Consider the following 24,839-nt stretch of genomic DNA (forward strand, 5'->3'; position numbering starts at 1 on the left):
GCCAGAGCTCATTGTAAACGTTCTGTGTGTACTGTGAAGTGGGAGATTTGAAAGTGTTCCGACCTTGAAACTTATTTCACATCCAAATAGTATACTTCCGGATATGGTCCTTATCAAAACTTTATCCACTAACTCCCTCGAAAACCCCTAGAAGCCTGTAATGGGAATTATAAAACGTCTTGTATGTGAAGATACGCCGTATTACCACATCTCTCCACTTGGACATTTAACACGTTGGAGTCCGTCTGGTGATATTCATCTTCTGCTTTTAAAACAGCCTGTGCGCAACAAAGCGTGTTGTGTTTCACTGAGTGCTATTTTTTCCCGTCAGCCTCGATGCTTTGAAATAAATTGCTTTACCTGTAGGAACGTTTGATGATGATGATTTTAGGCGAGGGGCGACAAACGTTGGAGATACAGCAGTAGATGGCAGCTACGTTTTCTTTTTTCTTTATCTTTCTTTTTTTGTCTTAAGTCTCTCAGATGATAACACACTGTTCTCCATATTTCCCTGACATGTGCTGATTCTTTCATCTCTACGTAACTATTACACTTAATATCGCTCATAATCGTAAATGCAATCTCCGTCCACAAGCCCTGACGAGCTCATTGGCTAGGACCGTGTCATCCGCTGTCACTGGATGCGTTATGGAAAGCTCTTCAGGCTGTTGTCAGTCTTCAAGCCGATCCTCAATTATCCTCAGGAGAAAAATGGTTCAAATGGCTGTGAGCACTATGGGACTTAACTTCTGAGGTCATCAGTCCCCTAGAACTTAGAGCTACTTAAACCTAACTAACCTAAGGACATCACACACATCCATGCCCGAGGCAGGATTCGAACCTGCGACCGTAGCGGTCGCGCGGTTCCAGACTGTAGCGTCTAGAACCGCGTGGCCACAGCAGCCGGCTATCTTCTGGAGACCTCATTCCATTACTCCCACCAAGGAAAATCCCTGGCAGTACCATGAATCGAACCCAAGTCCTTCTCATGGCAGCCATGATAGCTGAGCACTCAGCTACAGAGGCTTTCTTTACAATCGGTTTTCATATTTTACTGCCTGTCGACCCTATTATTTTTCCTGTACCCTGCTCCTTGGATGATGAAGGCGATGAAGAATAGCGGAAAAGAGAACAAAGGCTTGCTTGGCTTCAAACCTGGGAACGACTGTGTGGTGGAGGAAGTGAAAGAACCTGCTATATGAAACTGAGAAATTAGGTCCTAAAAGAGTACGTCGGGCGCATAGTGTTGTATGAAACCTAAATATGAACTATTTGAGTACGAAGAAGAAGAAACTCGAAGCATCTGAAATGCGGTGTTGTCAAAGAGTGCTACACATAAAGTGGTCACGTCAGGTACTAGTCTATACTACTATACAGCTAAAACGCTGCACGGTGTCCACTGATTGCCAATATAACAGGGGCAAAATAATAATAATAATAATAATAATAATAAAGATTCAGTACTTCATGCAATTACTGAACAAATAAAAAATATTGAAATGCTATCATAACCTACTCATTTAGATTCTCTGTTGATCCACTGTGGACATGGGACTGCGGCTGGTCAAATATTTAACAATGAAATTCGCTAAACAGCCGCACAATTGATACGTTATTTATCTCAATTGCTCGGCTATTTGACGAATTTTATTGTCAAGTACTCATTTAGAGGTATAATCTTACCTTGGAGATTTAACGAAGTAAGAGATATATTTGTTGTACACTACTGGCCATTAAAATTGCTACACCACGAAGATGACGTGCTACAGACGCGAAATTTAACCAACAAGAAGAAGATGCTATGATATGCAAATGATAAGCTTTTCAGAGCATTCACACAAGGTTGGCGCCGGTGGCGACACCTACAACGTGCTGACATGAGGAAAGTTTCCAACCGATTTCTCATACACAAACAGCAGTTGACCGGCGTTGCCTGCTGAAACGTTGTTGTGATGCCTCGTGTAAGGCGGAGAAATGCGTACCATCACGTTTCCGACTTTGAAAAGGTCGGATTATAGCCTATCGCGATTGCGGTTGATCGTATCGCGACATTGCTGCTCGCGTTGGTCGAGATCCAATGACTGTTAGCAAAATATGGAATCGGTGGGATCAGGAGGGTAATACGGAACGCCGTGATGGATCCCAATGGCCTCGTATCACTAGCAGTCGAGATGACAGGCATCTTATTCGCATGGCTGTAGCGGATCGGGCAGCCACGTCTCGATCCCTGAGTCAACAGACGGGGGCGTTTGCAAAACAACAACCATCTGGACGAACATATCGACGACGTTTGCAGCAGCATGGACTATCACCTCGGAGACCACGGCTGCGGTTACCCTTGACGCTGGATCACAGGCAGGAATGCCTGCGATTGTGTACTCAACGACGAGCCTGGGTGCACGAATGGCAAAACGTCATTTTTTCGGATGGATCCAGGTTCTGTTTACAGCATCATGATGGTCGCATCCGTGATTGGCGACATCGCGGTGAACGCACATTGGAAGCATGTATTCGTCATGGCCATACTGGCGTATCACCCGGCGTGATGGTATGGTGTGCCATTGGTTACACGTCTCGGTCACCTCTTGTTCGCATTGGCGGCACTTTGAACAGTGGACGTTACATTTCAGATGTGTACGACCCGTGGCTCTACCCTTCATTCGATCCCTGCGAAACCCTACATTTCAGCAGGATAATGCACGACCGCATTTTGCAGGTCCTTTACGGCCTTTCTGGATACAGAAAATGTTCGACTGATGCCCTGGTCAGCATATTTTCCAGATCTCTCACCAATTGAACACGTCTGGTCAATGGTGGCCGAGCAACTGGCTCGTCACAATACGCCAGTTACTATTCTTGATGAACCGTGGTATCATGTTGAAGATGCATGGGCAGCTGTACCTGTACACGCCATCCAAGCTCTGTTTGACTCAATGCCATTGCGTATCAAGGCCGATATTACGGCCAGAGGTGGTTGTTCTGGGTACTGATTTCTCAGGATCTATGCATCAAAATTGCGTGAAAATGTAATCACATGTCAGTTCTAGTATAATATATTTGTCCGAAGAATACCGGTTTATCATCTGGATCTTGAGGCAGCGTAACTCGCGGCGCACAAATTACCCAGTCTATATTCATCCATTGTTTGACAATGATAGCACTTAGCTGCTTCCAGTTAACTTTAAACGTAATTTCAAACCATTTCCAAACATTTTCATTAGTGTTTGGGATGTCTGTGCGAGACACGTAGCACGTGTCTTCTGACAAAGCACCAGGAAATATATTTGCAGCTGGAAGGAGCGATAGAGGGAAAAAAATGGTGTAGGGAGACCAAATTTAGAATAAGCAAAACAGATTATAGACAATTACCACTACAGAACCATTCAAATTAAAAGCTCTCACTCAACAAAAACTGTGTAATGAATCTTTAAATAATAAATATCAGAAATAAAAACTACAGTTCTAGATTAAAGCAAAGATAGACATCAATAAACAAAGAGAAAATAGATAGGCGGCCTAAGATGAAAAAGTTCGTATAGTTTTGAGTGTAGTAGGACTCAGTTTTTAGCCCATAGTCCATTTTAAGAACAGGAGGAAAACTAGAAAAATATAGAGGAGAGCCGGGCTAAATGGCAAGGCTAAGGTATTCGTATTTTTTAAGCTGAGTAATAAGAGACAGATATACACAGAAAAGAGTGATTATAATCGATAACTATTGAAATAAAATATCGAATAATTTAATTACCTTAGGATCCAATTTAACTCTTCAAAAACTCAATTTGCACAAAGTGACAAAACGGTCACTTTGCCCGACAAGTGCGAGCAAAATAGCCACTTAAATTGAAAATAATGAATAACGGATAAAAACTGTTTCAACAAAGAACTAAGCGTAATTCATTGTGAAACATGATTCGATTTACACTTTTGACAAATAAAAGTCAGATTATTCCTAAACTACCGTACAGAAGCGCAACTGGAACTTAATCCACTTTTTTCTGACCTTAGAATTAGCAATTTTTATTCGCAGTACAAGCACTCTGTGTCTATGTCATTGTCGTCAAAAAGAGCTCTTTTAGGGGTGAGTTTCCCGCTCTTCGAAACCTTTTCTTCATCATATTTCCGTTTTCCCTCATTTTTAGGCCTACTTTATTTTATTTCTCTTTCTTGTCATAAGTATCGCTACGGAGCCCTTCCGTCGGCCGCTGGCCTTTCGTTTTCTCCCTGCACAAAGTGGCCACAAGCCACCACGGAGATGACCATTTCGCTCTCGCGGAGGTCAACAGCAAAAGCTGTACAGCTCGTCTAATAGCATGACAGGAATTTCAATAACTAAGGTAAGGTTATGGAGTTAAGGTATGACGCTTTCGACACAATTTCATACAAAGACGTAAGTCACGTTCACTCTCCACAAACTGACCACTTGTCTTACATCACGATAATTGAAATCCAAGGAAAATATTGTTAGCTCTGAGGGGCGGCACAGCAAACACGATAGACTTCATGCTGTGGCTAGACCTTCCATGAAGAAAATGTTACAGCCTTTTCCTCACCACGCCAGCATCTTACAGCCCCCATGACCCAAATGACCATTTTGCCCGCCAAGGCCACTTTGCACAAAGTACAAAGAAGGTAACTAGGAAGAAACTTTGGGTAACAGACGGAACACTTCAGTTGAGCGATGAAAGGAGGCCGGCCGTTGTGGCCGAGCGGTTCTAGGCGCTACAGCCTGGAGTCGGGCGACCGCTACGGTCGCAGGTTCGAATCCTGCCTCGGGCATCGATGTCTGTGATATCCTTAGGTTACTTATGTTTAATTAGTTCTAAATTCTAGGGGACTGATGACCTCAGAAGTTAAGTCTCATAGTGCTCAGAGCCATTTTGATGAAAGGAGGAAGTACAAAAATGTTCCGCGACACTCAGGAATACAGAAATACATGTCGCTGAGGAGTGAAATAAATGAAAAGTGCAGGGAAGCTAAGACGAAATTGCTGCATGAAAAATGTGAAGAAATCGAAAAAGAAATGATTGTCGGAAGGACAGACTCAGCATACAGGAAAGTCTAAACAGCCTTCGGTGACATTAAAAGCAAGGGTGGTAACATTGCGAGTGCAACGGTAATTCCACTATTAAATGCAGAGGAGATAGCAGATATGTGGAAAGAGTATACTGAAGGCCTCCATGAGGGGGAAGATTTGCCTGATGTTATAAAAGAAGAAACACGAGTCGATTTAGAAGAGACAGGGGATCCAATATTAGAAAGAGAATTTAAAAGAGCTTTTCAGGACTTAAGATCAAATAAGGCAAAAGGGATAGATAACATTCCATCATAATATCTAAAATCATTGGGGGGGGGGGGGGGGGAGTTGAAACGAAACGACTATTCGCGTTGGAATATAGAATGTATGAGTCTGGCGACGTATCATCTGACTTACGAAAAATATCATCCACTCAATTCCGAAGACTACAAGAGCTGACAACTGCGAGAATTATCGCACAGTCAGCTTAACAGCTGGTGCATCCAAGTTGCTGACAAGAATAATATACAGAAGAATGGAAAACAAAACTGAGATGTGTTAGAAGACGATCAGTTCAGCTTTAGGAAAGGTGAAGGCACGAGAGAAGCAGTTCTGATGTTGCGGTTGATAATGGAAGCAGGCTAAAGAAAAGTCAAAACACATACGGAGGATCTGTCCACCTGGAGAAAACGTTCGACAGTGAAAAATGGTGCAAGATGTTTAAATTCTAAGAAAAATAGGAGTAAGCTGTAGACAAAGACAGGTAATATACAATATGTACAAGAGACAAGAGTGAAGAATAAAGAGGAAGAGCAGCAACGAAGAGCTCGGATTAAGAAGGGGTAAGACAGGGATGCAGTCTTTCGCCCATACTGTTCAATCTGTATATGGAAGCAGCAATGACGGAAATAAAGGAAAGGTTCAAGGGTGGCATTAAAATTCAAAGTGAATGGATACCAATGACACGATTCACTAATGACATTGCTATCCTGAGTGAAAACGAAGAAGAATTGCATGATCTGCTGAATGGAATGAACAGTCTAACGAGTGCAGAACATGGATTAAGAGTAAACCCTCTGAAAGACGAAGGTAGGAGAAGGTACCAGAAATGAGAACAGCGAAAAACGTATCAGGACTGCTGGTCATAAAATAGGTGAAGTTAAGGAATTCTGCAACCTTGGCACCAAAATAACCAATGACGGACGGAGCAAAGACATCAAAAGCAGACTAGCACTGCCAAAAAGGGCATTCCTGGAAGGGAAGTCTACGAGTATCAAACGTAGATCTTAATTTGAGAAAGCAATTTCCGAGAATCTACATTTGGAACACAGCACTGTATGGTAGTGACTCATGGACAGTGTGAAAACCGGGAAAGAGGAGCATCGAAGTTGTGATGTTACAGAAGAATGTTGAAAATTAGGTGGACTGGTAAGGTAAGGAATGAGGAATTTCCCCTCAGAACTGGTGAAGATAACACTGGCAATAAGAACAGACAGGACGATACGACATATGTTAAGATATCGGAGAATAATTTCCATGGTACTATAGGGATCTTGCTTCTGCGATGGTGGACAGCATGTACAAATTTTACAAGAGGCATAACACTGTGCTTGTTTACACACATGAACATTTTCATCTTCTTGTATCTCGTCGCCACTGTGCAGTACGCTTCGCCCTGTTATAGTTCCCAGAGAGTGTTATCTTACGACAGGCCAGCGGAAGTCCTCTGCTTTCAATACACGGAATAAATTTTCTTGTACGCTCCGTAGAACTATAATCTTTCTTCAATGGTTACCTTCTACCAAGTTGTCCCGCTTGACGAGGAGGATTCTCTCTCTCTGTCTCTCTGTCTGTCTCTCTCTCTCTCTCTCTCTCTCCACTCAGAACTCTGAACACTAATGCAGCGACAGTTATGGCGACGTAGCTCTTCAGAGGCAGTCAGCTTGCCAACCCCAGAAAGTACTGTTATCCTAGAGGATGCTGCGAAGCAAGAGAGAAGGAAAAGGAGCTGACGACGGGTTGCAGCAGGTGCGACAGTAAAGTTTTCAGAGACAGGAAGAGTAGAGGGAGGGGAGAGGCGTGTTTACGCCGGCGTGGTATACGGCGGCGCAACTTGTACCGCCTCCGGGACGTCCCCAGTTTTCCGATGTCGCGGAAATCTTTTTTACCTCCCAAGCAATATACAACTCTGCCCGCGGCGCTTCTGACAGGAATGTGCGGTCGGTGTAAATACATGACGAGTTGCCAGTCTGTTATTCTGCAACACGGCGAGGACCGTATTGCTTATCGCTACACTGCTGGAAATTCTCGTTTCCAACCCTCCAGTTTTTTTTCTTTCGAGTTGCGGGCTCACAGATACAAATGTCAATTTATCTCCTATGCTGATTTTTACATCTCTGGAGAACTGCTCCGGCAAAAGTCCTCAATGTCCTATTTTACAGAAGATTCTTACTGTCACAGCTTCTCCTATTTATCATGATGATGATGATCAACATCAGCAGCAGCCGTCTCACTTTCAATGCAGGATAAATGCCTCAGCTAGACCATTACACGCTTTGTCGTCTTCAGAAATACGTAGCTCCTCCATGTTTTCTAATGTCAACAAACCGTTGTTGCTGTGGTCTTCAGTCCGGAGACTGGTTCAATACACCTTCTCATGTATGTCTACCTTGCATAAGCCTCTTCACATCTGTTTAGGTACTGAAGCCTACATCCATTTTAATTTACTTGCTGCAAACATTATCATCGTGAAGTGATGGTACAGCAACCTTGATATGGCTAATATTAAAAGCAGTCGTAGGTTGCACAGTGTTCTTTATTCACTCGTGAGCAACGCGTTTCGCTCGGGTGTAGGACATTCTCAGGTTATCTCATCATCGTTGATGACAATAGTCGTAGCAGCACAGGAAGATCACTGCATAAAGTGTGAGATATCCTGATGATGCCCCATCGGGGCATAGGTTCATAGGTTAATAAAGAACTCAAAAGCCAAGATCGCTAAAACACTGTCTACTAGATGAACGGTTTCAACACACTAAAGGTGCCATAATCGGATCTGAATGTAGCTTAACATGCATACCTCATTTGGATATAACGATACATGAGGCAGACCAGCTGATATAAAATCATTGTCGCAGAAATAAAAATTAAAAAACAACTGCTCTCATGGTCATTCTATTCCATCAGATATATAAAACCGAAGTCACAAGATAAAAGTATTTGACACATAACCGAGATCGACTAACAACGGTCGGCATCACATATCTGCCCCTTGCTGTGTAATCTTGCTTCCTAGCTAAATACGAGAATTTTCCCACTTCTTCCACCACTGCACCCTTCCCAGTCCTGAGGTTAATCGAATCGCTGTGCTCCTTCCACCACTCATCACCTTCGTTTTTGCTTCGTTTTTCCTTAAGCCATATTTTAAGCTTTCTGTCAATTCCTCTCTCTAAATCTTCTAAATCTTTCTTCCATATGGCAAGAAGAGTGATTTCGGCTGCGATCATTAGCTGTAGTTTCTGGATAAGTTTTCACTCTGCAGCGATGTGTTCGTATATTTGAAACTACCTGGCCGACTAAAACTGGGATACGAAACTAGGGCTTTTGCATTTCGTGATAAGTGCTCTACAGACAGACTTATCCGAGAACAGCTTTAACATTTGCCAGTAACTCTTCCATACCCACCAAGCTTCACAATCCTGCTTAGATTCAAAACCCAAAATGGAAGTAATAAAAGTGGATGGTCATGACATGCATGGCCTTATTAAGAACCGCCGATAAGTTTGGAAGGTAGAAGGCGAGGCAGCATGAGGGCGGATCGGAAGTCGTGCTTGCATAGCTCAGTCGGTCAAGCAGTTGCCCTCGAAAGGCAAAGGTACCTGGTTCAAATTCCGGTCCAGGAAACAGTTTGGCACCAACTGGTAATAATTTTCAGCTGGGCATCACTGCTTTATTTCGGGAAGCTCTTTCCTCAATCTATTTTGTTTTTAACAGGGATATTTTGAGCAGAGCGACGGTTTCACCATGTGCAGTCCTCTGTCTCCCTGGAGACAAATTTTGTATGGAGGCCTTTGAGGAGAGAGCGCTTGAATCAGCGGCCCTTAAACCACCTCCGCTTTGAAGATATGTGAACGACACTTTCATAGATAAATTAATGTAGCTTTTATATGACCTTAACTACATTTATAAGAACGTCCGTTTCACTGTGGAAGTAAAGGAAGATGGTTGCCAGCCGTCCCTGGACGATTTAGTTAGACAGAAGGATGATGGCTCTCTGGGGAATTCAGTTTATCGAAAGCCCACTCACACTGATTTGTGTTTACAAGCGTCGAGCTGTCATCACCCTTGCTTAAAACTCTTGCACACAGAGCTCAACAGCCTCAGGTCCAGATGGTTTATCTAAAGTGCCCCCCCCCCCTCTAAAGACAACGTTCAGGGGCAATGGTATTCTACGCGACAAATTAACGGGGGTACTATCAGCCAAAAACAAGAACCAGAAAGTAAATAACGGCGAGAGCTTGCTGGCAAAATCTATAGCTTTCCTTTCCTTTATCGGCAATATAAAATAACAAGAATCCTGCGTGAGTTTCAGGTGAAAATGGTTTTTCATCCACCATCTAAAACTGCAGTCCTTTTGGATCAGTGAAGGACATTTTGTCACTGAGGAAGGGTCAATTTAGAAAATACTTTGCCAAGGTTAGTCACGTTAGTCCGACTACACTCACACATTTTATTTTGCTGTCGACAACTTTACCTCGTGTAACTACAGCGGTTTTATATTTTACACCTGACTACGACTTCATTAACTATGGTCTACAGCCAGTCTCACAGTTATTGTGCTGTTAAAAAATCACCGAACTTTCCTCTTCTACAAGTGCAAGTTCTTGTATGGTATGGTTATAACCGGTATATCTAGTTTTTGTTGATCCTGCATCTAATAGGAGAATGAACTGAGGATGGCTGCACTGACAAATGAAACTAGTCTAGTCAAGGTATTTTAATTTTATGCACATGTTTAGGCAGTCAAAAGATTTTTTTTTTACATTGAAACAAATTACGTAGGATCACTTTCCCCTCCCCGAAAATGTCTGGAATTACTGACTTCTGGTGAGCTGCGACACCTTATAGCAACAGCAGTGACTAAGTAACTCGAGGCAGGATCGGAAAAATATGGGTCGAGTTTGACTGTTGTCTGGATGTTGCGAAAGATAAATGAAAACTTTAATCTTAAAAGGTAGATGTAAAATCTTCAGAAAATCTTAAGTGCATGCATGTAAAACATATACCCTCGTCATAACGGACGATTCTTTTGGAAAGTAAGTTAAAATTTGTTTCAATTTTCTATATTACGTGTAAAAAATGTAGTCTTGTGGAATAGAATGAATCTTTTTGAAACACACTGCATTTTGCAAAGTCTGAGGCCAATAGCAGCTCTACGAGTTGTCACAAGAAATCCCGGTTAAATTCCGAAGTTATAAAATCGTTATCATTCATTCTTACGCAGAGAGAGTGGCACACCTTATGAGAAACTAAGGAAATGCCCCACTGCAGAAGTTATGGAGTCTCGCAACACATGGCAGGCGGAAAGAACGAGTTAGGAAAGAAGGAAAGAAAAAATCTTTCTCTCCGTCCGTCACTCGTGCTCTGTTTAGCAGCTGGAAATGGGTGCGTGCCTTCCTCCGCTATAAAACTCGGAAACATGGAAACAGCCTCAACACGCAAACCTCTTATGGACGATAAGTACGTGAATTATCCCTTTACTTTAGTAGTCTTCAAGAGAATTCTGATAACGCTGTTAATACTGCAGCTATTATCCTCAGTTGCGATATATATGTTTGACGTTGATATTAGTGGGTATAAGAATTTATGTGGATGTTAAGACCAAATATCTTTCGGCGAATTGGTTAGATACCCCCAGTGATCGTTAATGTATGAAAAGAAACAGTACCTCTGATTCTACGTAAATGCCTGGCAAATGTCTGGTTTCCAGAAGTAAATAAGAAACAAATGTGTATCTTCGCAACCTCGCTCGTTGCTTGCAGACACTCGCAAACGTTCCTATCAGGTCTGTTTATTCCGTAGAACCATGCTTAAGACAAGTACAGGTAGCTCACGTGAATTCGTACCTAGCGGATTAGCGATGATGAACTTCAAGCAGAATTTCCCTGAGTCAACATGTAACCTTATAACCTCCCTCCAGGTCACATAAGATGTTCTTGAAGAGGTTAGCACACCCGTATACATTTATTATTATGGGTAAGATAGCCAGGAGAGGAGGAGGAAGATGAGGGAGAGATGCGTTTTACTTTCAAATTCGTTGATACCCATACATGGATTTATGAGGGCAAACAACGCCATCAAAATATACCAGTTCTGCTACACTGTCCAAACATTTCAAAGAAAAAAAAAGTCCAGTTGCATGAGCCGCAGTAGCGGAGTTATGGGTGCTTAAGCTGTACACATCGACTGACTGTAGCTTCTGCATTTATAGATTATTTTATATCTGATCTAAGTCTGAATGAACTTGCAAAACGTAATGATTGAAAGCTGATAAATTACGGGACTTGTCTGGATGCAGAACGTGTTAGTATACGAGTTAATTTAGCTCGCAGAACTCGCTGTTTCCCTCCTATAGTTGAGTCGAGTCGGCATATCCCGACATCTGTTGTCAGCTTACAGCTGCGAAGCGCAAAAGGCCGCAGGCGAAAACAGTAGTCACGTATGGAGCTGCGACAAGTGAGGCGTTGCCATAGAGACGTTTACAAAATCGCGTTACGTGATTGGTTGACGTAGGCGTATGAAGCCGCCGCGCCCGGCCCTCTTGTAACTCTCTCAGATCTTACGGCCGATTCGACCAGAGGCCAAGCACTGACAGTGCTATCTTCTTGCGAAACAATTCACACCCATATCTCTTGTTGGAACTGTCAGCTGTGGCAACCCTGCAAATCACTCTCCGCTGTTGATCCCTGCACGCTATGTCTCGCTAAAAAACATGAGCTTTCTTTACTATTAACTGAAACAAAAAAGAGAATGTACAGTTCGGCCACAAACGTCGCAACCTCACGTCCTGTACACGGCAAAAACGACACACTGGTGGGCCAAAAGTCATGGGAAGGGCATGAATGTGATATCGGTCTTCGGCTGTAGTTGTAGAAGAAATGGAGTCCTGCCGCCCCACATTGGAAACGCCGGCGATATGACTCAAAGTAAACCCTACGGCTTTGAGGAGGCGACGTAACCTCCTTTCGTCAGACACTTGTGGTTGTCCTCATTGACGGTTGACGGATGTGGAAACAGTGTTTTTCGACATTTAAGATACATCCTGGACACTGCTGAACTTCGGAAACCGGAATTCCTGTGCAATCTTCAACAAGTTATGACCCAAGCATATTGCTCCGCTTACTATCCCACGTTCAAAGTCCGTTAACTTGCGACGTGCTATTATACTCGCTAGACACTTGCCTGTGGTAAACTGCCTAGCTACCGTGCATGAACCTGTGCCATACGCTGCATCTAACAGCGATATTCAAGATTGGTAACGGCACATCTTCAAATGGAACGGCTCTGGCCGCGATTTTACGCCACTCAGTTTACAATAATAATAATAATAATAATAATAATAGTCCTTTATATTACGTCCGTAATTCTACAAAAATTTCTTCTCATTTGACTCTTCACACCTTGAACGTAATACGAAATGTCGTGACGTCAGTTTTTTGCATTTTTTGTCTGTGGTCTTGTCAGAAGTTTACAGCATTCGTGTTAATACGGTTGAAGCGCAGCGAATTGTCATGAATTAGTAGGTGATCGAGGTTGTTCGAAGTAATTCTTAACTGCGAGCAGATACGAGAGTGCAGTACGGCAACCAAACGTGAGATCAAAAAGTGGAACACCACCTTCAACAGTAAGTTGTAATAACGTGTAAAGAGTTAAAAAAGTGATCTTGGCCAGAAGGCAGACCATAGTTGAAATTTGATCCCAATTATACAAGCCGTAGTCGAAAAGCGTAAATTTTAAATACATTTTGTTATGTAGCACTATGTTTCATACGGAAATAAAAGGCTGAGCGTAACATCAAAATCACAATTATCTCGTAAACGGTAAATTGATGAAAATTAATATTCATACAGGCATAGATGGAAAACGCAAAATTGTAAACTTCGGCGGCCGATGGATGAATGTATGACGCTGCAGCTCAGTTTCACCACGTAGCTGGCAAGGACAGTAAACTGACAGTATGTCGATACCAGGGCATAAAACGTTTGCGAACTTCTACATCTGCATGGATACTCTGCCAATCACATTTAAGTGCCTGGCAGAGGGTTCATCGAACCACAAATCTCTATTATTCCAATCTCGTACAGCGCGCGGAAAAAATGAACACCTATATCTTTCCGTACGAGATCTGATTTCTCTTATTTTATCGTGGTGATCGTTCCTCCCTATGTAGGTCGGGGTCAACAAAATATTTTCGCATTCGGAGGAGAAAGTTTGTGATAGGAATTTCGTGAGAAGATTCCGTCGCAACGAAAAACGCCTTTCTTTTAATGATTTCCAGCCCAAATCCTGTATCATTTCTGTGACACTCTCTCCCATATTTCGCGATAATACAAAACGTGCTGCCTCTCTTTGAACTTTTTCAATGTACTCCGTCAGTCCTTTCTGGTAAGGATCCCACAACGCGCAGCAGTATTCTAAAAGAGGACGGACAAGGGTAGTGTAGGCAGTCTCCTTAGTAGGTCTGTTACATTTTCTAAGTGTCCTGCCAATGAAACGCAGTCTTTGGTTAGTCTTCTCCACAACATTTTCTATGTGTTCCTTCCAATTTAAGTTGTTCATAATTGTAATACCTAGGTATTTAGTTGAATTTACGGCTTTTAGATTAGACTGATTTATCCTGTAACCGAAGTTTAGCAAGTTCCTTTCAGCACTCGTGTGGATGACCTTACACTTTTCGTTATTTAGGGTCAACTGCCATATTTTTTCTAAATCGTTTTGCAGTTTGTTTTGATCTTCTGATGACTTTACTAGTCGATAAACGACAGCGTCATCTGCAAACAACTCTCTCTCAAACTCCACCCTATGGGTAGAGAGGGAGAGTTTTAGTTTTAGCGAATCAAAATTTACGAAGTAAATAAGTATTTTTTATTTATCCGTAGCCATTTTCCACGCAAAAATGAGAACATGGATTTTTCTTGAATCACAGCCCCAACTACCAAGAATCAAAACAAATGTTTAAGACAAAATGTACGTTGTCTTTTATGTAGAATCTGACTCTGCAATAAAAAATGTGGGTTCCCATTTGAAATTTTAAAGTTGACTCCCGCCCCACCCCCAGGGTGGCAGGCCAATTTTAGCACCAGCAGATGTCCCCGTCGAAAATAATCAACTTTGGGTTCTACACATTTTTTTCGTGTGAAGCTTATTTTTCGAATTATTCTGGTTTGTCAACTTAAAATTTACACCCTGTGTAGCTGCAGAATATCAGTGGGAGAATATTGTTAAAAGCCCCTCTAAAAACGATGCTCCACGAAGAAATTTTCTGATGGGATGGAAATCGATAGCTGCGATGTGCATGCACAGACAGACGAAGGATTACACTTCCGGAAAAACAATGATTTTTTTTCAAAAGAAAGGGCTTCACTAATTGGGCGCATCAACGAAGTGTCGTCCACCTCGGGCTCTTATGCAAGCAGTTGTTCAGCTTCGTATTGATTGATTGGATATCATATCCATAATGCTTCTCAATTTGGTAGCGATCCGGCGACATTGCTGGTCAAGGCAGGGTCTGACAAAAATGGAGACAAGCTGTAGAAATGTAAGCACAGGATAGCTTGCTATGAATGGCAACAAAACGAGGTGTAGAATATCGTCTACGTACCGCTGTGATGTATGGGGGCCGCGGAAGACAAAGGGGTGCTGCTATGAAATGAATTGGCACCTCAGACCATTACACTTGGCTGTCGGGCCGCACGGAGAGCGACAATCAGGTTGGTTTCCGAATGCTGCCTGGGGCGTCTGCAGAAACGTCTTCGGCCTGGGACCTCATTGACTGGAGTAGAATTGTCTTCAGTGATGAGTCCCGCATATAACTGAGCTCAGATGACCAGCGAAGATGTGTCTTGTGACGCCCCGCACTGCGGTGGGATACAAACCTGACTCTCTCACCATATGGCCCGACAACCAGCAGTGATAGTCTGGAGTGCCATTTCATTTCACAGCAGAATGCACTTGATTGCCACTCTTAGAGCACAGCGGTACTTCGACGACATTCTACGCCTGTTCTGTTGCCCTTCATGGCGAGCCATCCTAAGCTTTCAGCAAGATAATGCCCGACCTCAGTAGGCGAGAGTTTCTACTGCTTTTCTTCCCTGTTTTCCAGACGCTATCTTGGCCAGAAAGGTCGCCGGTTCTCTGTCTAACTGAGGAATTTTGGAGCATTATGGGCAGGGATCTCCTACCGTTTCGGGATTTTGAAGATATAACGCGCCAATTGGGCAGAATTTGGCACGATATCCATCACGACATTCAACAGCTGTATCAATCAATACCAAGCCGAATAACTGCTTGCATAAGGACCAGAGGTGAACCAAAGTATTACTGACTTCCTCAATTTCCGAAGCTCTTTCTCATCAATAAATCATCTAATTTTTCTTCTAGAATAGTAGTCTATTTTTGTCTTTGAATGTAAGACTGAACGTAAATGTGCGACGGCCTGCCGTATTACGGACTCCTATCACTATTTTTTAGGTAGAAAAGCATGTTCTCGAGAAAGATTTCAGCGGGCCGCTGTGGCCGAGCGCTTCTAGGCGCTTCAGTCTGGAACCGCGGGACCGCTACGACCGCTGCCTCGGGGATGGATGTGTGTGATGTCCTTAGGTTAGTTATGTTTAAGTAGTTCTAAGTCCTAGGGGACTGATGGCCTCAGATGTTAAGTCCCATAGTGCTCAGAGCCATTTGAAGATTTCAAAACACAGGGTCAGACGTGTCCACCTCTTCCCTCGTCTTCGACATCTGGCATATAGAAGGCCTCTGGTTGGCAGTCCGCTGTTCAGTACTAGGAGCTCGGGCATTGGCGGTTGCAATGGGGCGAATTGAGTGACGAACAACTTATGAGCGCGAAAGATTTTGTACAGTCGTGGACAAAACGAGCGAGACCCCTCGCCTTTCCCTTATGCTGATCCGCACAGCTTTAAAGTCTGCTACACAGCATAACAAGCAAGGCGACGAAGTGCTACCTACATACTACGCACAGGTGTGAAATTGACAAACTATCGGAACTTTGTCAGACTGTTTTCAATCATGTGTATGACCATATTAATGCTGATTAGTGTGTTAAACACAACACTTAAATATCAGATGTAAATGAAAGAAGAAACGGTAATTAGTATGAACTGTACTAATAAAAATGAATTTCAGCTTATCGAGATAACATAACTGTTTTAGTAAGACAAAGTACCCCAGTCTGAGAAAATTCGGATAGTTTGTCAATTTCACGCTTGTGCATAATATGTTGGTAGCACTTCGTAACCTTGCCTGTTATGCTGTGTAGCAGACTTCAAAGTTGTGCGGATCAGTATAACGAAAAGGCGGGGGTCTCGCTCGTTCTGTCCACGACTGTACATTCAAAAGGTCATACTTTTGTACTGTAAAAATTATGGCCCAAATTCTCGTCCGGGATAGGACGCTGAGGGTGATATCTTGGAAATGTGCTTTTTTCTCCTCAAAATGTGAATTTAAGTTGGTGATGTTTCCTTGTGAGATGTTGGCAAGTATGAAAAATTACAACACCTCAAGGGGGTTAATTTTTAGTGACATAGCGTCTCACACTAATGGTACAGTTGCAAGGCACAATATTCGTTTCTAGAGAACACAAAACCTCAATTTCTCCATCGATCTTGGACGATATTCGCCAAAGGTCAATGTGTTCTGCGCAGTGTCGATGGAGAAGATTTACAGCCCTTCTTTTCCATTGAGTAAACCGTGACGGACGTTTCATATCTCGACATGCTCTGTTTGTGGCACCTGCTTCAACTGAAAGACAACTCCAACAATTTCATCTTGCAAGAAGACGGCTCCCCTCCTCACTTCCACTTTATGCAAGCACGTAAACACACATATGTCTGGACGACAGCTCGGACATGCACGTGCTGATAATGAAGTATGGTGTAGATGGCCACTACTATCACCGGATTTAACCTCTTGTGATTTTTTTAAAGGGGCTGTGGTATGTTCCACCTATGCGCACAATCTTGACACAGTTGCGGCAGCCAATCGTAGCTGGGTTACAGAAATGTTGCCCGTGTTTCGGAATAAATTTCGTCTCAACGTTCGCAGTGTGATTCGAGGAGCATCATTTTGGCTCCTGTAACACGAAAAGATCCAGAGATATTTTACGCTACTGGCCATTACAACTGCTACACCAAGAAGAAATACAGATGACAAAGGGGTATTCATTGGACCAATACATTATACTAGAACTGATATGTGATTACATTTTCACGCAATTTGGGTGCATAGATGCTGAGAAATCAGTACCCAGAACAACCACCTCTGGCCGTAATAACGGCCTCGATACGCGTGGGCATTGAGTCAAACAGAGCTTGGATGGCGTGTACAGATACAGCCCATGCAGCTTCAACACGATACCACAATTCATCAAGAGTAGTGACTGGCGTATTGTGACGAGCCAGTTGCTCGACCACCATTGACCAGACGCTTTCAATGTGCTGGCCAGGGACGCAGTCGAACATTTTCTTTATCCAGAAAGGCCCGTAGAGGACCTGCAACATGCGGTCGTGCATTATCCTGCTGAAATATAGGCTTTCGCAGGGATCGAATGAAGGGTAGAGCCACGGGTCGTAACGCATCTGAAATGTAACGTCCACTGTTGAAAGTGCCGTCAATGTGAACAAGAGGTGACCGAGACGTATAACCAGTGGCACCCCATACCATCACGCCGGGTGATATGCCAGTATGGCGATGACGAATACACGCTTCCAATGTGCGTTCACCGCGATGTCGCCAAACACCATGATGCTGTAAACAGAAACTGGTTTCATCCGAAAAAATGACGTTTTGGCATTCGTGCACCCAGGTTCGTCGTCGAGTACGCCATCGCAGGCGCTCATGTCTGTGATGTAGCGTCAAGGGTAACAGCAGCCATGGTCTCCGAGCTGATAGTCCGTGCTACTGCAAACGTCGTCGAACTGTTCGTGCAGATGGTTGTTGTCTTGCGAACGTCCCCATCTGTTGACTCAGGGATCGAGGCGTGGCTGCACCATCCGTTACAGCCATGCGGATAAGATGCCCGTCATCTCGACTGCTAGTGATACGAGGCCGTTGGGATTCAGCACGGCGTTCCGTATTACCCTCCTGAACCCACCGATTCCATATTCTGATAACAGTCATTGGATCTCGACCAACGCGAGCAGCAATGTCGCGATAAGATAAACCGCAATCGCGATATGCTACAATCCGACCTTTATCGAAGTCGGAAACGTGATGGTACGCATTTGTCCTCCTTACACGAGGCATCACAACAACATTTCACCAGGCAACGACGGTCAACTGCTGTTTGTGTATGAGAAATCGTTTGGAAACTTTCCTCATGTCAGCACGTTGTAGATGTCGCCACCGGCGCCGACCTTGTGTGAACGCTCTGAAAAGCTAATCATTTGCATTTCACAGCATCTTCTTCCTGTCGGTTAAGTCTGTACCACGTCATCTTCGTGGAGTAGCAATTTTAATAGCCAGTAGTGTATTAACAGGAGAAGGTTTGAAGCGAAGAAACTGTATCATTTCGTTTGTAGGCCTGTGAGTTTTTGAGGATGTAAAGCTCTTTCGTGTCCGCCCTGTACAGCACTGTAAATTTTACGATCGTGAAGCAGACTCGGTTTTTCCCTACTAGTTGTCAAGCAGTGTATTACGTCTCTTGTGAACGTCTTGTGCCCGCGTCGCCTACAAGGGTGTTGAGAGGCTCACGTTATGAGCGTTTCCCTTCCCCCCGAGATTATCCCGAGTGAAGCGTCTCCCGTCAGCGGACATTCTTGTGACGAACACAGCATCACACAGTTGCCAGGCGGCGAGATTAACGGCTATCGGCCGAAATCTGGCGGAGCGACACGCAAGAACGAGCAGCGCGCCTGCAGCTGCACGCTAAATTGGCGTCCATTACCCTGATTAATGGGCCGGTCGTATTATTGGCCGCGCCAGCTCGGCGGAACAGCGACCATCAAAGCCGGCAGCGGGGCACGCCGGGGACAGCCGGTCTGACGCCGAGGATGGATGCGCGCCGCTGGCGAAACGTCACGACGGTGCGAGTGATTATTATCCGCTTTGCGGCAGTACATCAAGTGCGAGGCGGAGTCACTTCGCGGTTGATAAAAAGCGGGGTGGCAACGGCGTGGCTCGTGAGTTGCTCGAGGCTCTTGCGTCAATACAGTGTTGCTCTTGTCGATGTGGTATTTTTTATTTTCCACATCCTGTGGGACTATGCCAGCCAAAGCAGCATCGCCATGCAACGAGTCATTACTCATTTCATAGTGACCTGTTTTTTGAGGCATCAGTCTTCTGACTGGTTTTATGCAGCCCGCCACTAATTCCTTCATCTGAGTAGCACTTGCAACCTATGTCCTTGATTATTTGCTAGATGTATTCCACTCTCTATCCTCTGCAGCTCCCTCTAGTACCATGGAAGTCATTCCCTGATATCTTAACAGATGTCCTATCATCCTGTCCCATCTCCTTGTCAATGTTTTCCACATACCCCTTTCCTCCCCGATTCTGCGCAAAACCTCCTCATTATTTACCTTATCAGTCCACCTGATTTTCAACATTCGTCTGTAGCACCACAGCTCAAATGCTTCGATTCTCTTCTGTTCCGGTTTCCCCACAGTCCATGTTTCACTATCATAGAATGCTGTGCTCCAAACGAACATTCTCGAAAAAGCCCTATGTTTGATACCGCGGGCCGGGGTGGCCGAGCGGTTCTAGGCGCTGCAGTCTCGAACCGCGCTACCGCAACGGTCGCAGGTTCGAATACTGCCTCGGGCATGGATGTGTGTGATGTCCTTAGGTTAGTTAGGTTTACGTAGTTCTAAGATCTAGGGGACTGATGTCTTCAAAAGTTAAGTCCCATAGTGCTCAGAGCCATTTTTTTGTTTGATACCAGAAGACCTTTGGTGACATTAAAAGCAACGGTGGTAACATTAAGAGTGCAACGGGAATTCCACTGTTAAATGAGGGGAGAGAGCAGATAGGTGGAAAGAATACATTGAAAGCCTCTATAAGGGTGAAGATTTGTCTGATGTGATAGAAGAAGAAACAGGAGTCGATTTAGAAGAGATAGGGGATCCAGTATTAGAATCGGAATTTAAAAGAGCTTTGGAGGACTTACGGTCAAATAAGGCAGAAGGGATGGATAACATTCCATCAGAATTTCTAAAATCATTGGGGGAAGTGTCAACAAAACGACTATTCACGTTGGTGTGTAGAATATATGAGTCTGGCGGTATACCATCTGACTTTCGGAAAAGCATCATACACACAATTCCGAAGACGGCAAGAGCTGACAAGTGCGAGAATTTTCGCACAATCAGCTTAACAGCTCATGCATCGAAGCTGCTTACAAGAATAATATACAGAAGAATGGAAAATAATATTGAGAATGCGCTAGGTGACGATCAGTTTGGCTTTAGGAAAAGTAAAGGAACGAGAGAGGCAATTCTGACGTTACGGCTAATAATGGAAGCAAGGCTAAAGAAAAATCAAGACACTATCATAGGATTTGTCGACCTGGAAAAAGCGTTCGACAATATAAAATGGTGCAAGCTGTTCGAGATTCTGAAAAAAGTAGGGGTAAGCTATAGGGAGAGACGGGTCATATACAATATGTACAACAACCAAGAGGGAATAATAAGGGTGGACGATCAAGAACGAAGTGCTCGTATTAAGAAGGGTGTAAGACACGGCTGTAGCCTTTCGCCCCTACTCTTCAATCTGTACATCGAGGAAGCAATGATGGAAATAAAAGAAAGGGTCAGGAGTGGAATTAAAATACAAGGTGAAAGGATATCAATGATACGATTCGCTGATGACATTGCTATCCTGAGTGACAGTGAAGAAGAATTAAATGATCTGCTGAACGGAATGAACAGTCTAATGAGCACACAGTATGGTTTGAGAGTAAATCGGAGAAAGACGAAGGTAATGAGAAGTAGTACAAATGAGAACAGCGAGAAACTTAACATCAGGATTGATGGTCACGAAGTCAATGAAGTTAACGAATTCTGCTACCTAGGCAGTAAAATAACCAATGACGGACGGAGCAAGGAGGACATCAAAAGCAGACTCGCTATGGCAAAAAAGGCATTTCTGGCCAAGAGAAGTCTACTAATATCAAATACCGGCCTTAATTTGAGGAAGAAATTTCTGAGGATGTACGTCTGGAGTACAGCATTGTATGGTAGTGAAACATGGACTGTGGGAAAACCGGAACAGAAGAGAATCGAAGCATGTGATGCTATAGACGAATGCTGAAAATTAGGTTGACTGATAAGGTAAGGAATGAGGAGGTTCTACGCAGAATCGGAGAGGAAAGGAATATGTGGAAAACACTGATAAGGAGAAGGGACAGGATGACAGGACATCTGCTAAGACATGAGGGAATGACTTCCATGGTACTAGAGGGAGCTGTAGAGAGCAAAAACTGTAGAGGAAGACAGAGATTGGAATACGTCAAGCAAATAATTGAGGACGTAGGTTGCAAGTGCTACTCTGAGATGAAGAGGTTAGCACAGGAATAGAATTCGTGGCGGGCCGCATCAAACCAGTCAGTAGACTGATGACAAAAAAAAAAAAAAAAAAAAAAAAAAAAAAAAAAAAAAAAAAAAAAAAAAGAACACAGAAGACTTATCTTGACTAGGAATACCCTTTTCTCCACTGGTAGTCTGCTTTTGATGTCGTCCTTGCTCCGCCCCTCATTTGTTGCTTTGCTGTCTAGGTAGCAGGATCTACTTTGTGACCCTCAATCCTGATGTTAAGTGTCTCACTGTTCTCATTTCTGCTGCTTCTCATTCCTTTCGTCTTTCTTAGATTTACTCTCAGTCCTTATTCTGTACTCATTAGGAAGTCCATTCCATTCAGCAGCAGATCACGTATTCCTTCTTCACTTTCGCCAAGGATAGCAATGTCATCAGCGAATCGTATCACTGATATCCTTTCACCATGAATTTTAATTCCACTCCTCAACCTTTCTTCTATTTCCATCATTACTTCTTCGATGTACAGACTGAACAGTAGGGGCGAAAGGCTAGATCCCCGAGTTTTCTCTTAACTGATGTTTTAAAAACAAGTGGTACACATTACAGTTATCGTTTTTTTTAATTTTTTTTCTGCAACAAATCGTAAACGTTGGTCCGTTGTTTGAACTGGCTGAGTGATAAGGCAATACGTTCTTCTGCCTGTCGCCTTTCCCCCTCAGAGGGTAAGTTGCACTCATATGCTGGTCTGCAGTCCCTGAATGGTAAGGACGTCAGGCTTCTCTCTTCAGGTGTTTCTTCGCCTAATAGCTTCATTTGTTGATAAAGGGACGTGCGAAAGTCACAGAACCTGATCGGTAATAAATATGATTAAAATAGGCATACATACTGCAATTAAAGATAAGAATGTGAGGCAGCCCTGGTACGAGTTTTATAACATGCACGCACGTATCTGAGTGACTTGGCTCTAAACCACCTCGTTGCCGGACAGGGAGTAAAAACAAGAAAATACATCAAAACACATTGAAGTTAAACGAGATTACGTCCAACCCATAGAGAGCGAGGAATGGTTGAACGAGAGAATGGTAAGATACTAGCCAGTGAGATACTGGCAGAAGTAAAGCTGTGAGGGGGGAGCTTGAGTCGTGCCAGTGTCTCACTGCCAGAAGTAAAGCTGTGAGGAGGGGGCGTGAGTCGTGCTTGGGTAGCTCAGTTGGTAGAGCACTTGCCCGCGAAAGTCAAAGGTCCCGAGTTCGAGTCTCGGTCCGGCATACAGTTTTAATCTGCCAGGAACGTTCATATCAGCGCACACTGCGCTGCTGAGTGAAAATCTCATTCAAGTAAGAAAGAGTTTCATCTTCAACTTTTGTACTCCTGTCCACCTCTGTTGCGTGTAATATAACGGTATACTGACAATTTTTTCTTTTTGAACCGTTGACTACAACTGAATGAAACACAGTTTTCGTGCTATACGCATTTCGCCTTTATTCTCTGCAAGGCATCTTCAGTGGCATGTTGCGTGAACGGTTGTCTACATGTTACGTTTCTGTTCCATTTTTGTTGCTGTTCCTCTTCTTATAATTGCCACTTGAGGTTTTCTCCACATTTCACAACACTAGGAATTGAACACTCATTTTGATGCAATGTTTTGGTCTGACAGTAGGCAACACAAACCAAGATGTGGAAAAAACGCCAAGTGGCAATTATAAGAAGAGGAATCACACCAAAAATGGAACAGAAACGTTGTTGTTGTTGTTGTTGTGGTCTTCAGTCCTGAGACTGGTTTGATGCAGCTCTCCATGCTACTCCAGAAACGTAACATGTAGAAAATCGTCCACACAACCTGCCACAGAAGATGCCGTGCAGAGAATAAAGGCGAAACGAGTATGGCAAAAAAATTGTGCTTCATTCAGTTGCAGTCAGACGGTCCAAAAAGTAAAAATTATCAATATATCGTAAAATAGCTTCATTTATGCGGGTACCTTCAGTTCCTCTGTATTTCTAATGCGGAAATAATCCACTCATTCTAATTTCAGGATGGCGGAAATAGGTCGCTTGGTCTACGTAAATGTGGTACTAAATTCAAAACTTGGCGAGAAAAATACTTCAAAAGGCGGGAAATTGCAAGTATGGTGGAAATAGTCCAATTGTCCTACGTCAAATGGCATACCATGTGGGGTTGGTACTTGGTATGGTTCTCGGTCCGAATCACATTAAGTGAACTTCTGTATTATGTTTTTTGTTTTTGGACGTTTCTGTGTTTTGCGCCTTTTCAGCATTTAACGAATATTGTAGCTGTCTCATAAAATAAATATGTTGTGACATAGAATCTCATGTAATTGTATCTTCACTGATTACGTGCATGTTCCTCGTTATACTACCATAGGTGTTAATATTTTAACATGCGGACGAAAAAGCCGCAATACCAAAAAATAATGTAGAGTAATGAAATTCCGGGACTACATTTTTCTAGGTAACATATGTATCTGATTAGTATTTCAAGACAACAGGTTAATGCAAGCGAAAGATACACCATTTCAAATGTGAAAGGCCTGTACGTTAATAACCATTGTAACTGCCAGAACGTTGAATGGAAGCATGGGAACGTGAATGCAATGCGTTTCACTGGCGCCGGATGTCAGTTTGTGGGATGGACCTCCATGCCTGTTGCACTAATTAGTGTGTAAGCCTAGGGACCGATGACCTCAGCATTTTGGCTCATAGAACCTTACCACAAATTTTCAAATTACCACTTGGTCGCTTGATACAGAGATGGTTAATGGTGGTTATGAATGACAATGCAGTAGTCTTCCGAAGATTAAGCACATATGCTCGACTGGAGACGGATCTAGTGATAGAGTAGGCCAAGGCAACATGTCAACATTCTGTAGAGCATGTTGGGTTACAACAGCGGTATGTGGGTGACGTTTCTCAAATGGTTCAAACGGCTCTGAGCACTGAGGTCATCAGTCACCTAGAACTTAGGACTACTTAAACCTAACTAACCTGAGGACATCACACACATCCATGCCCGAGGCAGGATTCCAGACTTTAGCGCCTAGAAC

Source organism: Schistocerca americana, chromosome 5, assembly GCF_021461395.2.
Source record: "Schistocerca americana isolate TAMUIC-IGC-003095 chromosome 5, iqSchAmer2.1, whole genome shotgun sequence".
Lineage (NCBI taxonomy): Eukaryota > Metazoa > Arthropoda > Insecta > Orthoptera > Acrididae > Schistocerca > Schistocerca americana.